Source organism: Syngnathoides biaculeatus, chromosome 9 (assembly GCF_019802595.1).
Source record: "Syngnathoides biaculeatus isolate LvHL_M chromosome 9, ASM1980259v1, whole genome shotgun sequence".
Lineage (NCBI taxonomy): Eukaryota > Metazoa > Chordata > Actinopteri > Syngnathiformes > Syngnathidae > Syngnathoides > Syngnathoides biaculeatus.
This window is the reverse complement of record NC_084648.1, coordinates 20,444,093-20,461,727: the sequence shown is the minus strand read 5'-3', so window position 1 is coordinate 20,461,727 and position 17,635 is coordinate 20,444,093. Positions and strand designations below refer to the sequence as shown.

General features: G+C 44.5%; 1 protein-coding gene across 3 annotated transcripts in view; it reads right to left on the bottom strand.

The window, feature by feature from the left end:
• The window catches only part of pcdh7a (protocadherin 7a), a 192,452-nt gene extending 176,536 nt beyond the window's left edge, over positions 1-15,916 (bottom strand). Inside the window, exons 1-2 of one of the 3 annotated variants that reach the window (XM_061829690.1) lie at positions 15,877-15,916; positions 15,402-15,583 (exon numbers count right to left, since the gene is read on the bottom strand). The gene's annotated coding sequence lies outside the window, so the exon portion shown is untranslated. The other 2 variants (XM_061829689.1, XM_061829688.1) reach the window with 2 other exon arrangements.
• Between the last annotated feature and the right edge of the window lie 1,719 nt (positions 15,917-17,635).

Below are 17,635 nucleotides of genomic sequence, written 5' to 3'. Positions count from 1 at the left end.
CAAAGTTGGATGTTTTGGAGACGAGGTTAGAGAGGGCAGACTTAGATGAGTCTACAGGGGGAAGAGATAGCGAGGGTGGACGACTTCAAATACTTGGGGTCAACAATACAGAGCAATGGAGAGTGTGGGAAGGAAGTAAAGAAATGGGTCCAAGCGGGGTGGAACAGCTGGCGGAAGGTGTCTGGTGTTCTATGTGACAGAAGAGTCTCCGCGAGGATGAAGGCCAAAGTCTATAAAACAGTGGTGAGGCCGGCCATGATGTACGGATTAGAGACGGTGGACAGGAGGTGGCAGGAAATCAAGATGTTGAGGTTCTCGCTTGGTGTGAGCAGGTTGGACAGCCAAAGTTGGACGTTTTGGAGACAAGGTGAGAGAGTGCAGACTTGGTTTGGACATGTCCAGAGGCGAGAGAGTGACTATATTGGTGGAAGGATGCTGAGGATGGAGCTGCCAGGCAAAAGAGCGAGAGGAAGACCAAAGAGAAGGTTTATGGATGTGGCGAGGGAAGACATGAGGGCAGTTGGGGTGTTGAGAGGAAGACGCAGGAGATGGGCGACGATGGCAAACGATGACACGCTGTGGCGACCCCTAACGGGACAAGCCGAAAGGCAAAGAAGAAGACCATTTTTTAAGATGACGGTCGCAGGGTGCAGGAGTCAATCCCGGCTGACTTTGGGCGAACGGCGGACAACACACTGAACTGGTCGCCGGTCCGTCGCGGGGCGGACATAGAAACGGGCAACCATTCACATCGTCACTGCTTGGGAACTGAATCCAAGCTGGACCGAAGTCAGGAAAATGGACCACTACACCATCTGTGACATTATAATTCTAACGATTATTATTGTTAGTAGCAGTAGTACAGTACATGAACTGTTTTAAATAATCCCACTGGCAGGCACAGGTACGGAGGTGGTAGACAAATGACCGTGGGTCAGGGAGAGTCTTTAACTGGCCACTTCACTGCGCAAATATTTGTGAGCTTCTCCCAAGCCAACATTACATCAGCTACTCGTGGAGGTCCGCGTACAGTTTTGTACTAAACTGACACAGATTTCGTAGTTTATGGACAGGTTTTACATGTCATTTGCTTGTATGAAAGTTGAAATGTTACAAATGTGGTTGGTGGGAGTTTGAGCCTGGGGCTGGGGGGGGGGGGACTTTACATTTCCTACAAGAAAAACATTTTCAAATTGCGTTTGATGGTGGAGGCGCCACTGCAATGTCTGGGTGAAGAAGGTTGTTCAGCGGGAGAGGCCGTCATTGAAGTTTGTGCTGCTCCACATTGACAAACAACTTGTGCAGAGCTGCTCTGTCTTCCTGATAAGAATAATATTTCGTACACACACACACACACACACACACACTCTGTGACGCCGGCTGTGGGGTATCGTCCACTTGAGGCAATTACGATAAAGAGTCATAAATTGACCTTGATGCGAGTGGAACAGCTTTTGTTCTGTTTTTACTTCATCTTTTGGCATTCTTGTGTCTATGATGCAGTACGGGGTACACATGTGTGCCATGTCATGAGATTCAATTCAAGAACCTTTCGAAAGATAACGACAATTGCACTCAGACAAGCTCCTAACCATTTTTCTTCGACGCTGCTTCTGCCTCCTCGTCTCTAATGCCAACTGCCCACGTCTTCCCTCACGACATGGATCTACCTTTTCTTAGGTTTTCCTTGCTCCATCCTCATGATCCTCCTACCAATGGACTCTTTCTCTCCCCTCCAGACGTGTCCAAACCATCCAAGTCCGGTTTCTCTACCTTTGTTCCCGAAACATCTAACCTTGGCTGTCCCACTGATGAGCTCATTTCTAATCTTTCCCAGCGTAGTCACTCAAAAATACAACGTCAACGTCATCATTTCCGCCAAGTCCAGTTCTGGTTGGGTCGGGGTAAGGCAAAGGTTCGAACTTTAATCACAACCCATCCAAGTCTGCCATCTCAAACTTTGTCTCCAAAACAGCTAACGCTCATCTAAATTCATTTAAGTCTGATGAGCTTATTTTTCATCATACTCAATGTGGGCACTCCGAAAAAGAACGTCAACATCATAATTTCCACCAAGTCCAGTTCTGGATGGGTTAGGGGAGGGCTAAGATTTGAACTCTAATCACATTCCACCTCAAATTTTGTCTTCACAACAGCTAACGCTCATCTAAATTCATTTAAGTCTGATGAGCTTATTTTTCATCATACTCAATGTGGGCACTCCGAAAAAGAACGTCAACATCATAATTTCCACCAAGTCCAGTTCTGGATGGGTTAGGGGAGGGCTAAGATTTGAACTCTAATCACATTCCACCTCAAACTTCGCCTCCAAAACATCTAACGCTCATCTAAGTTCATTCAAGTCTGATGAGCTTATTTTTCATCATACTCAATGTGGGCACTCCGAAAAAGAACGTCAACATCATAATTTCCACCAAGTCCAGTTCTGGATGGGTTAGGGGAGGGCTAAGATTTGAACTCTAATCACATTCCACCTCAAACTTCGCCTCCAAAACATCTAACGCTCATCTAAGTTCATTCAAGTCTGATGATCTTATTTCTCATCATACCCAATGTGGGCCCTCTGAAAGAGAACCTCAAGATCCTCATTTTCGCCAACTCTCGTTTTGGTTGCTCACATGTGCATAACTGAGATGCGGCTGTGCACGGAATCAACGAATTACAGTCCATTCAAAGTCATGTTAAATGGTCACCGCCATTTAAAGGTTCTTTGAGTACCATCAAATAAAGCCACGTTTTTCTAGTAGGATTTTTCAGAATCTTATCGCCTCCTCCTACTGACACTGATTGCTAACTTGAACTGTTCGTAATTCCCTCCACCGTGTCCAAGGCCCCAGGTCGAGTTGAAGAAAAGAAAACCCAAGAGTACGATTTCCTTTTCGCAAAGAGTGGCGTGATTATCTTGGGGCAAAATTTCCATTCAGAATTAGGGCCAAAAAGTTCAGTTTTGGTTTAATTCAACCATGAAATGTTTTCCCGCACGCGTTCGGGAGAGTTTGTTCTGGTCTTGCGTCTCGGATCTCGTGATCACTGAGCAGCTGCGCCGAACACTGCGGCCTGATGAGCGTCTTGAATCCGAGCCCGTTTTCCCCTTTTGCGCGATCCCGTGCGACGACGGCGTGCCCGCAACAGGATGCAAAAAGCACTTCCTGTACAATTTGTCTTTCCGTTTGTCATGTCTCGGAGCCGTTTGTCCTTGAGGGCTCATTAATTCAATGTAACGAACCTGCTTAAAGTCGGCTGTTCAAATTGTAATTAATAGGTGATGATGCGGCTGTAGAAAAAATGTCAAACATTTAAATGAGCTTCTTGTTGATCCTCCAGCTTTAGTGGCAACTCGAGACAATTAAAAGTACACCGCTTGAGGCCCGCCCCCTCTCTGGCTTTTTCACTAATTGAGTGGGACGATGTCATTGCTCGAGATTTACTTGAAAAAAAACTCAACCCTGCACTGCGATACTTTATTTTACTTCATGTATGTATCCACTTAAAACATGCATCAGCATAGTTTTTGCTGTTTGCGGCTTTTTAATGGGACAGATCTTACGTTCCTTTTTTTTTTTTTTTTTAAAATCATACACACTTGCAATGACAAACTATAAATGACACTGAAAAGAAAAACAATTGCTGCACACCGCTATGAAAAGCATAGTTCTGAGATTAAAGCGGGGATTTTAACGAATCTCAAAATTCTAACACTGTGGACTATATCAAATATTCACACCATATTATTGAATATTAAGTTAAGGAGATTTTAGTGTGTAATTGATCAGAAATGGACATTTCCACAATATAAACAAACCTTGAATTCTTTTAATGGTTATTGTCTCTGAAGCTTGACCAATAAAATAATAACTTGAATTCATAACGGTAAAACACAGAAGATGTTGTCAACCTTGACTATGAAATTAGGAATACCAATACACCATTTCTGAATATTTGTAAGCAATCAGCACCCAAACACATGTGGATGGTAGAAAAGGGATTGACTACTGGTGAAAAATGGAAAAAAAATGTTTTTAAAAATCCAAACTGAAACACCAAAAAGCATTAGGGGTCAAGGTTTAGGGTAAACATAATTTAAAAAACAAAAAAGCAAAGATCACGTAAATGACTCCAGATGTGATGATTAAAAAAAATCCCGATGGCGAGAAAACATTGAAAGGTGCAGCAGAACCGTTGAAATGGACTTCAACCAAACCGCCATCATTTGGTTTCTGGAGGCCATCTTCTAACAGGTCTTTGGAGGTTAAGGGGGGGGTCTTGTCTTTGTCTTTGAGGAATTTGTTGGAAAAATAATGGCCAGCCAGCAAGTAGACTACAGAGCACGATTCTTTTGCCCGCCCCTCAGTGATCACGTTTGCTGTGTGCGGCCATTTTGGAAGCAACTTATCTTTAGAAATGCAAGTCGGGGTCCGGCGTTGGATCACGCTTTCAACCAGTTGAACTTAAATCTCAAGAACTTTTCCACCGACACGTCACACATTCAAACTGCGGCAGTAGAGAAGGCGGCACAAAAAAAAAAAGTCAACATTCAAGCAACTTGCCGATTTTTGTAATCGTTCTTCTTTGGGCAGATGGAATCGTATACAGAAGAGTTTGTTGACGAGTGGGTCGTGCAATTGGGGGTCACTTGACTTTTGCCCCCCCCCCCCCCCCCCCCCCCGCAAACTTGTTCCGATGTATTACCACTGACCAAATCCTAAAAAGTGGGACGCAAAACATCTGAACAGCAAAAATATTCCGTTATAAAATTAAGTCTAACGTAACAAGACCTTTAAAAGTCAAGTGTCGTCAAACGGATGATTTTTGGTAAAAAAAAAAAAAAACAAAACAAAAAAAAAACGCAGCCAATATGGCCCCTTGTGTTTTTCCCCACCACAAAACATGATTTTGACAATATTTGGCTTTTTGCAACTCCCGCCATGAAAATCCTCTCGAGGGATTTGTTTTCCAGAAGAAGCAAGAAGTGACATACAGGACAGAGGCGCCCCCTAGTGGATTCGTTTGTTTCCATTAGTTTGACCTCCGGGAAGGTAGCTCGTCGTTCCTTCGTGTTAGCCAAAATGCCGGCTCGTCGCATTGCTGGACATCGCTCGAACATTCGGGAGAATGGATTTAGCCTTCATGAGTTTGCAAGAGACCCGGTTCTTCGTGAAAAAAGGACTGCACGGGTGCAAAGGACGAAAGCTTCGTGGGTTCCAAATAACAGGTAGGTGTGGATACAGCTACTAAAAAAAAAAAAAAAAAAATCATAGTTTGGGGCGGACCACGTGATCGGTCTCTCTCATAACGTAGCAAAAGATCCGCATATGAAATGTGCTGGTGTGCGCATAGAGCTACTAAAAAAAAATAATAGTTCGGGGCGGACCACGCAATCGGTCTCTCTCATAACGTAGCCGCGGTGGCTCATCTCCGCCGCGGAAGTGGATCGGACGGGATGCGGTTTGGCCGTGATCGGATATCATCTGACTATGATTCGAAACAATAGTGTAATATTGCCCCGGTAACTTCACTCGGTTTTCGAAAAGAGCTTCGGTGTCAGAAGGGGCGTCGGAAAAATGCGAATATCTCTGTTGTTCGGCTTCCGTGGTAGCGGCGGAAGTGACGATGACGTCAAGGACAGAGGACGCGACTAATATGGCGACCACGAGGGACACTCAATTGCGCAACTTTGTGCATAGCGTTCTCTGCGTTCTCCGCTGACTTAGACATTGAAGTGAATACTGTTATATGTATTTTTCATTACAATATCTATTTTAGAATGTTTATAGGGATGCCAGTCCTTATCTTGATATGCAACAGCAATGTCCATTTTTCATTAGTGCTAACTCATAGATTTATTCTTACGGGAAAAAAATGGACTTCATTCTGTAGGTAAAATGATTCGGGGTTTTTTTTTTCCTTTGTAAGAAAAAGTTTGTTTTGATAGAAGAAAAGATTATTTTGCAACCGTGATGTCCTTTGGCAATGCAACATTTTCAGGAATTGAAGCAACATTTTGAAAACCTTCGCAGATGCGATTCAATGACACTTAACCACTCGGGATGAATCCGAGGCCCGTCAACAAACTCCGCAGTGAAGAAATCTTAATGAGCTTGTTTGGATCATACAAGGACAGAAAGAACTGTTGTTAGGCGAACGCGCAAAATGCTTCAGACAATTCACGCGAGCGGACTTGGAGTGAAAAATGGAGCCGTGAAACAAATCCTGTAATGTTGTTGTTTCTGGCTCTAGCGCTGCATTCGGTACGTGGAGCAGATTGTCAGTGTCAAATTTGTCGAAACGTTGTGCTTCTTAATAAATCGACGCTGAACACGCAAAGATATATTGCCCATCTGGATGTGTAAATTATGTGCAACAGTCAACTTGTGCACTGAAAAGTGATATAGACGCACACCTGTAGTCCAAGAATGGGGTGTGCGGCACATATGACCCCATTTATCCCCCCCCCCCTCCCCGATAGCCATTATTCTTCCATACAATGCAATTACAGCTGGCATTTTGAGTGATCGTACAAATGGAGCCTCTAAATTGTCCGTAGGTGTGGAGCGTGAGTGCCAATGGCTGTTCGTTTCTATGTGCCCTGCGATTGGCTGGTGACAAGTTCAGGGTGTAGACAGCGTCTCCCACAGAGTCGGCACCAGCGCCCCCGTATGAGGATAAGCAGCAGGGGAGATGGATGGATGGATGCAAATCTCTGCTCGGCAACTGAGCAAGATAATTGGCCAAAGGAAGATCAAAATGCAGCTCTACGGAGGCCCATTACTTAATCATACTTCACTGTAAGACACTGTTTAATCTTTAAATTGAGTGGTAAAGTTCGAGACGTGTATCTATATTGTATCTTAAAGAGCTATAAAAAGTTTGACAGAAGTTCAGTTTTATAACCTTCACTATCACCTTGGCAACCCTAAAAGGAAGATTTAAAAAAAATCCCGACTGATATTGTGCGAGAGGCTGGGCATGCATATGTAAAACTGCACGTGTATATACATAGTATCCATCCATCCATTTTCTTAGCCGCTTATCCTCACGAGAGTGGTGGAGCCTATCCCAGCTGTCAACGGGCAAGAGGCGGGGTACACCCTGAACTGGTTGCCAGCCAGTCGCAGGGCACATGAAGACAAACAGCCGCAGTCCCAATCGCACCGACGGGGCAATTTCAGAGTGTCCAATTATATATATATATATATATATATATATATATATATACACACACACACACACACACACACATATTCTGAGTTGTTTATCCTCACAAGTGTGGCGGGGGTTTAGCCATCTGTCCACGTTTATAATCATTGCGGTCACAGGTGAGCTAGAGCCAGTCAGAGATGAGCCGGTCTACACTTAGACCCGCCTAGACCAGGTCAAACTGGAACTGCAGTTGTTCTAATGTGATTTCGGTGGATTTGAGCAAGGCACAGGCAAACAGATTCTGATCTGCACAGACATCAATTCACGAAATGCATTATTATTATTCTCGGCACCGCTTATTAAGTTGAGGATTGCAGGGTGCTGGAGCCCATTGCGGCTATCGTCGGGCAGAAGGCCGAGAACACGGTCTCCGTTTTGGGGATGTGGGAGGAAAGAAGAGTGGCCAGAAATAAAGCCACGCAGGCACGGGGAGAACATGCAGGATCTGAACCACAGTCCTCAAAACATTCACAATTGATAATGCCAACCCCCCCCAAAAAAATATATATATATATGTATATATTGACTTCATCACCATGACCAGCCTGCTTTGCAACGCTTCCTGTCCGAGATGAACATGGCAGCGCCGGATCCACCTGGTGAGACAAGAACCGAAATCGTTGTGACACGCCTCACACGTGACAAAGTTGTGGTATGAAGTATACGTGAAAATAAAGTAGCTGTGAAGAAAAGCACATCTCCGACTGACCCTATTGAAGAGATGTTATCTCCAATTGTTACATTCACGGGCGGAACATTAGAGAACTGGTTAGCGCATCTGGGTAACTGTTCTCAGAACCTGGGTTCAAATCCAGCCACGCCTGTGTGGAGTTCTTCCGCGTGGGTTTTCTGCGGGCACTCCGGTTTCCCACCACATCCTATACTGTTGAAGACTCTAAATTGCTCATAAGTGTGAATTTGAGTGGGCACCTTGCGATTGGGCTGGTGACCAGTCGAGGGTGTACGCTGGCTCTCATCCGAACACGGCCGGGATGGGCTCAGCCGCGCGACCACAGAGAGGTGGAGCGGTACGGAAAATGGACGGGTGGATGGTTACGTTCACTTTTTGAACATATTTCGTAATTTCTCAGTAAATAATGTATAAGCATTTAAACATGGTGTGTGTGGGTCCCTGTGAAGGTGTACAATATTGTGCTCGTCCGACTCCGTCGCATTATTTTAGTGCCACAGTGGAGCGTCGCCAAACACAATCTTTGCAGAATTGAATGACAAGGAGGAAGTGACGCCTCTCAAACAGAATCGATGGTGTACACAAAGTTGAAGGACAGCAAACGGGACTTGAGGACGAGTTCCAGCCCCCCCTCCCGCACCGGACTTGATTTCAGGACAGCGCCACATCGCCATCTAGTGGCAATGAAAAAGCACGAGAATCCGGAGAGCAGGCAAGTTAAACGTTACATAGGAAGCAGAGGCACCGACCGACCTTGTGCTTGTCATTGGGGGCATTCGAATTTCCCCTCACACTGACAAAACGAGCCGTGACGTCACACCCCCCACAAAGCCTTTGGGCCGCATTAAGGCTCTCCTTGTTCAAGAAGCGAAATGAAAGCCATTTTTTCCACTTCAATAGCGCCACCTTCCTCGCACTTGTCATCAAATACAGATGGCTGCTCTGACTCTCCTCCGTGCGATTCATATGAAAATATGTGGCGAGCGGCCGACAATTAATCACTGGCGACAACGGCGCATCTGTTTCTCCTCAGACCGACGCGATCACTTCACTCATCGAGTACGATACCGAGTAAGGCCGAGCTGGGCTCTCGGCAGTTCCTGACTTTGATGAGGCCGGACTCTCCTGCAGCCGCACGGGGACGCCTTCCTGCGCTTTGGGCGCGACGCCGACCGCAGTGACTAAACTAATGAAAACAGTCCAATATGTAAATAATGGGAAACGTCTCCAATTCCTAAATGATTAACAAAGAAATCATTCAGTACTTGTCAAATGTAATATTAATTGTTACAGTCACAGATCTGCAGACGTGGGCAACTGCGTCTTGTACGACGCTTTTTGGTGTGCGTGCGCTTCCTGTATACTTCAATTGATACACTATGAAGCCCCCCAGCCCCCTTCTTATTATTTTCCTTTCGGCTTGTCCCTTTAGGGGTCGCCACAGGGTGTCATCTTTTTCCATCTAAGCCTATCTGGTGCATCCTCCTCTTTAATCCCACCAACTGTCCTCACGTCCTCCCTCACAACGTCCATCAACCTTCTCTTTGGTCTTCCTCTCGCTCTCTCTTCCTTGACAGCTCCATCCTCAGACTCTCTCTCTCTCCTCTGAACATGTCCAAACCATCGAAGTCTGCTCTCTCGAACCTTGTCTCCAAAACATCCAACTTTGGCCGTCCCTCGAATGAGCTCATTTCTAATCCTATCCGACCTGCACATTCCGAGCGAGAACCTCAACATCTTCATTTCTGCTTCCCGTTTTCTCTTCAGTGCCACCGTCTCTAATCCGTCCATCAAGGCCTTGCCTCACCGCTGTTTTATAAACTTTGCCCTTCATCCTAGCGGAGACTCTTCTGTCACACAGAACACCAGACACCTTCCGCCAGCTGTTCCACCCCGCCTGGACCCGTTTCTTTACTTCCTTCCCACACTCTCCATTGCTCTGTATTGTTGACCCCGCGTATTTGAAGTCATCCGCCCTCGCCATCTCTTCCTCCTCCGCCCCTCACATTCATGCACATATAATTCTGTTTTATTTCGGCTAATCTTCATTCCTCTCCTTTCCAGTGCGTGCCTCCATCTTTCTAATTGTTCCTCCGCCTGCTTCCTTCTTTCATTGCAGATCACAATATCGTCGGCGAACACAAACATAAATTGTGAAACCCCCCCCCATACTCGTTTATATGCACTCACCCTTTATTTGGGAAGGCAACCCCAAAAAGCGCTTATTAGCAGTTTATGCCTTCCTATTCCAATTTTATTTTTTTTTTTAATCGTCTGTTAGCATGTGCAAGGCGGCTAAATGAAATGTGACGAGTGTCATGGTTCCATTTCTTGAGCTGTGTCAGGAAATGATGCAACTCGAAGACTCGCATCAACATGAGGCTCCGGTGCTCGACCATGCAGAAGATGTTTGACATGTTGCGGGAAATATTTATTGCTCGTTCCCAATCCCTTGCTGTTATTTGCTTATTTTGTCAGGGCAGAAGAGTTTGGAGGAAGGGGGGCGGGCGGGGTGCAAAGCCGCAAATCTGTTCGATGACACGACGGACTGGGACGACGACAGAAGCGGAAAGACGAACGTACATTAGAGTTGAGGACAAGTTTTAAAAGCCTGCAGCATCGCTGACATGCAATCTTTCAGCACAGTTTAGCTTTGCATCCAACGGCACTCGGGGCTCCACTCAGTCAGCCATAATTTCGCTTTGGCTCCCTCTTTGGAATTGACCGAGTTCAAGTGCTGTCTCGCGAGGCCACACAGAATAAGCCCAAACCCAATGAATGATTGCAAAGATAATATTGCGCATTGATGGAATGCTGGCGTGAGAGCGTCTCGCAAAGCTCCACTTTCTTTTTGCCACATTTCCGAATGAATCATCGTGCGAGTCGAGTTCAAAACAACATTACGGGTTCAGGGAGAACTCATTATTTGGGGTTAAATGTGTTGTTTCCAAGGGCACGTTTGAACAAAAGTGTCCTTGAAGAGGAGCAAAACACTCGGTGGAAGCAAGCCAGCAATTTACCAGAAAAACAAGTTTAGTTTCATTTTTCCTGCAAGAACCGTGGGACATTTTTTTTTATTGAGTAGACGTATTCAAAAAAGTCAATCTTCATCACAAATTGAAGTCGACTTCAAGGTTAGTTACAGAGACGTCAAGTCTGTGCCAGCCTCTGCTTTTGGGGCATGGCGAATATGTCCGGAAAATGATTGAGATGGACTGCAACATACTGACAGTGAGGACCTCCTCATCTATTTTGTTATGGGGGAACCTCATTAATAAGCGTTCGTCTGGAGCGTGGCCAGCGGTGGCATCTGTGCGCCCCACTTTTGACTGTTTGCTCAGTGGTCATGAATCAAAGTCATCAATGCAGATCGCCGGATCACACCGGACTTTTGGTAGTCGGCCCGTCACTTCTCATTCAGCTGCGCGGCGCTTGCTTTACGCGTTTACCATAATTTCATTGTCATTTCTTTGGACTGATCTGGATGGTCTAAGTTGACAAGATTTCGACTGACTCTCGCTCTCGCGGTGGAAACACCGTTGCATAAGATGTTCTGGTAGAGGTTTCTAACCTTGTTGTTGGTACCGAACCGCACAAGTTTCATACAAGCATCAAGTGAACTCTTTGTAATGGTTGCAAACTAAATTGCTGTGTACAAAGAACAAACCCAACTCAACATGGATTTAACACACACACGAAAAAAACAAGTCAATGAAAATTTGATGTGACAGAATGTGAGATTTGCTGTTGCCTTTGTACTCACAACCACATCTGCTCCTTTTTGTTGTTTCTACATCTATCATGCTCGAAGAGGATTGTTCGCGAAGATGCGTGCGGTGCAAGCCGGCGCTTATTTGAAGGTGGTTGCTTAGCAGCCTACTAGGAAGTGGCGTGAATGATTTTCCCGCTTTGGTTTTTTTTTTTTGCCGTTAGCCCATTAGATACAAACAACAGTTAGCTAAAAAGCGACCCCTTTGAGCTGTATGCCGACAGTGACGCTAGGAAGCCGCGTGCCCAATGACGAAATGTCTCGTGCCAACAACGGCCCTTTCCGATGGCGATCTAAAGCTCCGCCCCCTTCGCCATGTCCTACAAGCTTCCAAAATGGCGATTGAACAGAAGATGTTTGGAGTCGATTCTCTATCGCGTATTCCGCATAACATTGGGGTATGTTTTTTTGCCAAATACGTCAGACTTGTCCAAGAGACTTCTACAGAGAGGTCTCAACTATTTCAGGATATGTACACGGAATTAACATGTTGGACGGCGCAGGACGCAATGTCAGAAATACAGCAAAATGTTAGCAATTGGTGCAAAAACGTTTGACGCCTCACAAACTTCATATTGACATCTAACAAGATAAAATAGGGGAACTGTACTGCACATGTAAAGCAGGGTGAGTACTTTTTACTTGGAAAGATCACGAGTAATATCATTGTCGTCTTGATAAGTGAGTGGGCGTATTCATTTGGCTTGGCTCGTTACGGAACACAGTGCTCGGTCTTAAAAGTCCGATGAGATACAAATAGGCAAACGGGCATTTTTCTTGCACGACGTGGCGCATTTACATATCACTAACCCGACTCTTCGTCGTAAAACTTGACACACTTCATTCAGCAGGTCAGTGATACACTAACAAAGTGAAAGTTGTTCTCCTGTAATGTGTAAAGCACTGATAATAACGCACTCAAACTCAGAGAAGATACTTCGCCCTCAATTACTTTCGAACATACAGCCTCGTGTTTGATGATATTGTCCACATTTAGTTGCGCGTGCGCTCTTCCGCGAGCCTTAATCCATCGTAGACACTTGGTCAACTCTATTTTAGGCTTTGGAAAATGCATCAAGCTAGCAGGATATCTTTCAACAGAATTGCACGTTGCCCAAGCGCATCTGAGGACCATTTCCTTCATAACATGAACTTTTCCAAGCGCACGCTACTAACAACCAGCATTGCATGCGGCGATCTGATTGGCTATTATTGTACAAGTGATTGACAGGTCAGAAAGGTCCATACTATCGTCAACCTCTGCCCAAAATGCGGACAGGGGCCTCACGATACACAGCACATCTTCAACTGCGCAGCGGCTCCCGCTACGGTGACCGTAATGGACCTGTGGAAACGCCCGAAGGAAGTGGCTAGATTCCTGGAACTAGAAGGTCGACTGAACAATCAGACTGCCTGACGACAACAACAACATCGGTGACGCTAAGCTAGTAAGAGCAAAGAGTCAGCAAGTTCTTGGTTTGTGGACTCCATGAAAACCCAAATTAAAAAAGGACAATCATGTTATTACGATGAAAGAATTGGTTTATTCTCCTCTTTATGCCACTTAAACCGGTTATTGTTCATGGTGCAGCAGAAATCATTCAATTCTTACCCTTGAGGGTCCAACTTCAAACCACAAAAAAAAAAAAAAAAAAACTTGAAAGGTTTGCTCAAAATTAGACAAAGAATTTAATACAACAGTTGTAATGTGTACAATGTTGGTTTATTTTGGACCTGAAAGTCGTAGTAAAAAGCAAGGACGGATTGAGAGGAAAAAAAGCGGCCTTGGAGTCACTGAATGCCCTTTACAGGAACCATCTTGCCAGAAACACACGTTTCGTGTTTGAAATGCGACCGACATTTTTACGAGCGTTAAACAACGCGAGCGGTCATATCACCTCCATATTTCACTTACGCATCGATAAGTACAAACAAAACATAAATGAAGTACTTTGGAAAAAAATATATACTTACCGACAGGTTTTAAACAGAGAAAAGTTTCAAATAAAAATGACTACGGGTTGTCCCCTAGTTATGTTATCGCCACGAGGCCATGGTAGCTAGCTGGCGAGCTAGCTGCACATTGAGGGTTCGTGACCGATAAAGAAACTAACAATGAAAACTAGCCACATGCTTTCTAGCGCGTTCCATATACCACTCACGACAGACACCTCAGGTGTGTAGAAAACGTTAATTATTGCCTTCAGAGCAAGAAAACTTGCTAATCTCACACGTTTAGCAACAAGCGCGCTTCCTTTGAATTAGCGGCTATGACGTAATCTTCTTCTTCAGTCGACTGCATCAGCATACAACTCACCGCCACCTGCTGGCAGGCGAAACACGCAAACCTAACCCCATTCCCCACACCCAGGGAATAGTTGCAAATGTTAGGGTGGGTACCTCTGCAGACTTTAATACTCGAACTTGGAAAAAAAAAAAAAAAAAAAAAAAAAACATACCACCTGTTTAACTTTTGTTGCTCAAGTTGGTAGTCAAGATGTAATGGGGGAAATCCAATTGATTGAGTGGTTTTCATAACAAAATGGTTCAAATCCGGATTCGGTCAGATGACTTCTCCTTGGTCTGCTGTTGGGCAAAAGGTTTGTGACCGTAGCGCCCTCTTCAACACACTGACAGCTGGTTTCCCATTTTTCAAGATGTAGGCTTTAAAATAGTGGCTTGTCTTATATGATGGACTTGCCCTATTTTGAAATCGCCATAGTCATGGCAGTATTTATATACTGTAACAAATACTTGATACGTTTTATTATCCAACTGCAGCATGCGTATTAACTCCCATGCTTGAAAATGGTTCTACAGAAATTATTTTCTGGACAAATTCCAGAGAAATACGAGATCAAGCACTGTGCCACTTTCTGTTCTTCCAACCTTTCTATAGAATTTCTACCGGAACATTTTGTTCTGAAGACGTTCTATAGTAAATCACAGCCAATGTTCTATGGAACAAGTTGTTCTGTACAAATTCAATAGAATTTGAAGCCTGTTTTACTTTGATTACACCTTCAATACTTGCTTAAATATGACCTTATACATTTAATAAACTGATAAAGTGGAGTCCATTTGCTAATCAAACAAGGATGTGTTGTGGAGCCGGTGGTTGTCCTTGATCTTTGTATGCAGAAAACCGGCTGGCGGAATCCTCCTCTTCATCTGGACCCATACATATAAAAACCTTGTGTTACCGGGCAGCTTTTGTCTTCTTCTTTAGCGATCCTGCCATAAGACACAAGTCTCGTGTGCGGCAGATACCGAGATAAGTCCCGGACGTCTGTATTGCACATTGCTTTGTAATGAATCCATTTGCTGTTAACTTTTTCTAATCATTGGTCATATCGTCCTCGATTCGTGAACACGCGTAGGGTCCAAACTCGCAAATCCCTTCAAATTCTACAGCATTTCTATAGAATTTTTTTAGCAAATCGAAATCACAATACAACACAGTCACGCAATTAGTGTTGAGACGTAATTTTAAAAAACAAAAGAAAGAAAACAGGAAGAAACAGTTGATGAAAAAGCCCCGGCATAAACTTCTTATCTTTCTCTCTGTTTACCGATCATGTCGCACTGACCGACTGACGGGCCTGGTGCGCTCGAATAATCGTTCTAACCTTTTTCGGGACTTTCTTCCTGGCCTTAGAGGACATGCAACGTACTGCGCGTGGAAACTGAAAGACTTGTCAATATACATCGAGTACTCACGGCTGCGTTAAAGTAGTTGATGTGGACAATGTGAGGGTCGTGGTCGGCTCTGGGGTCCCGTCGACGACGGCCATTTTTCTACAGGTGGGTCGTGGATTTCATCTCGGTTAGGCCGCAGACGAGTAGCACGAAAATACAAATTTGATCATATTTATTATCAGCATGGAGATATTTGTTTATGCCTGTGTTAACCAAAAACAAAAAAAAAAAACAAAAACGACGTGAGACAACTTTGAATATTCAGCGGCGCTTGTATTTAGTCACGGCTCTCCACATTACATTTCCCGCGCTTCCGCATACGCTCTTGGAACAACCCATTGAGCAGGGGGTGGACACTACCATTCCTAACAATATTGACTACGGGGAATTTATTGCCAAGACAAAAGGAAAGTTAAGCAGGACGCCGCAAAATATCATGTAGTAATACATGTTCCAATTATATGATGTATTAATTTTTAAAGACATATCGCCATACACTTGGTCATGATCTACAAATTAGTACCGGAAGCTCAGAGTGATTGGCAGGTGATCACCGTATCAGCACAAGGATAGGGGCGGGACACAATTACGGAGCTTATAGTTGATTGGCTCAGCGTAGGCAGTGATAGCGGAACACAGGTACAGCGTGACCAATCACTTTTTCCTCCAGTTGATTATTATTATTATTTTTTTATTTTATTTATTTTTTTATCAATGGCAGACAAGATCAAATTTCCTTGAATTTCCTTCCTATGAGCATGTCTACATAAAACACTGCTGACCCCTGGCGGGGAAATAATGCAATAATCTATCAACGTTTGTACTCACTTAAATATGGGTATAACATCCGTTGTCCAAATTAAAAATATATAAATAAACCACGAAAATATGTACTTACAAAAAATAAAATCCTGGGTATTGTGTTCATTGCGTATAAATCTGTATTTCTTTGCAAGCGTGTTTCTAAAATGATTCTCTTGCGCCGCATGGCGTGCAAGTTTGAAATTAAAAAAAGAATAAGACGAGAGTGACAAAAGGGAGCACATTCACAACGTTTTAAAATGTAATTACTATCTTTATTTTAAGACAGTCAAAGGAAGCAGTAATTAGCTTTGTATAGTTTAGTCAGATAATGCAAACTAAGAACGTTACAAAGAAAATAAACGGTTGAATTTTGTTTCTAAACGATCGGAAATCATGGCGGCACGTCTCACAGACGGGTAGCGGGAAATGGATTGACTCGCAAGTCGACTAAGTCGCATTGATCCTTCAACAACAAATATTTCAAGTTTTCATTTTACTCACACAATTATTTAATGGTAATTACATAAGGCACAGCGTAAGGAAATGTGGTTGCGGTGAAAGGAAACTATTCCAAAATGCAGATGTTCCTTTCTTTCTGTGTTTATTATTATTATTATGTTCCTTCGTTGAGAACAATTGAGAACAAAGTCGCCGATGGTGTCGAGGCACAGCGCACGCATCGTGGGTTCGATTCCCGCTCAGTGATGCTGTCGCCTTTTGCCCTTCGACTGACTGGCGACCAGTTTAGGTTGTCGTCTGTCTTTTGTCCGAAGCTAGCCAGGATAGCCTCCAGCTCTCCCGCGACCCTTGTAAGGATAAGCGGCTTGGATAACGGGTAGATTAAGCGCTTGAAAACAGTATCTCATTGACAACGGCAACCTGGAGACAATTTAGTGTTGGGTGGGTGTCTTGCTCAAGGACACTTCAACCGCAAACACTCAGTTGGGATTTAAACTCCCAAACCTTCGATCAGTGGGCAGACAACCAACGGGGCCAATGACCTTTTCAACCAAATAATAATAATAATAAATATCTAAAAAGAAGACAAAATAAGCCCCCGTTGAGCTGTCACCTTATCGTGGTTGGGATTTGTGCCTCCCAGTGATCATAGGAGCGAAGCCGTCTGGGGCTTCACGGCCCTGGTTGAGTCACCCACGTGAAAAAGGTCTTGAATGGGGGACCAGACAAAGTACGGCTAGATACAAGTACAAAACAATGGATCCAGGTTTCCCTTGCCTGGACAGGGGCTCAGAGTCGAGCCGCTGCCTCTCCGCGTTGAGAGGAGCCAGACGAGGTGGCTGGGGCATCTGATCAGGACGCCTCCCGGGTGAGGTGTTCCGGGCGCGCGCCACCGGAAGGAGACTCCGGGGACGACCTCGGACACGCCGGAGAGACCACGTCTCTTGGCTGTCCTGGGAACGCCTCAGAATCCCCCCCTGGAAGAGCTGGAG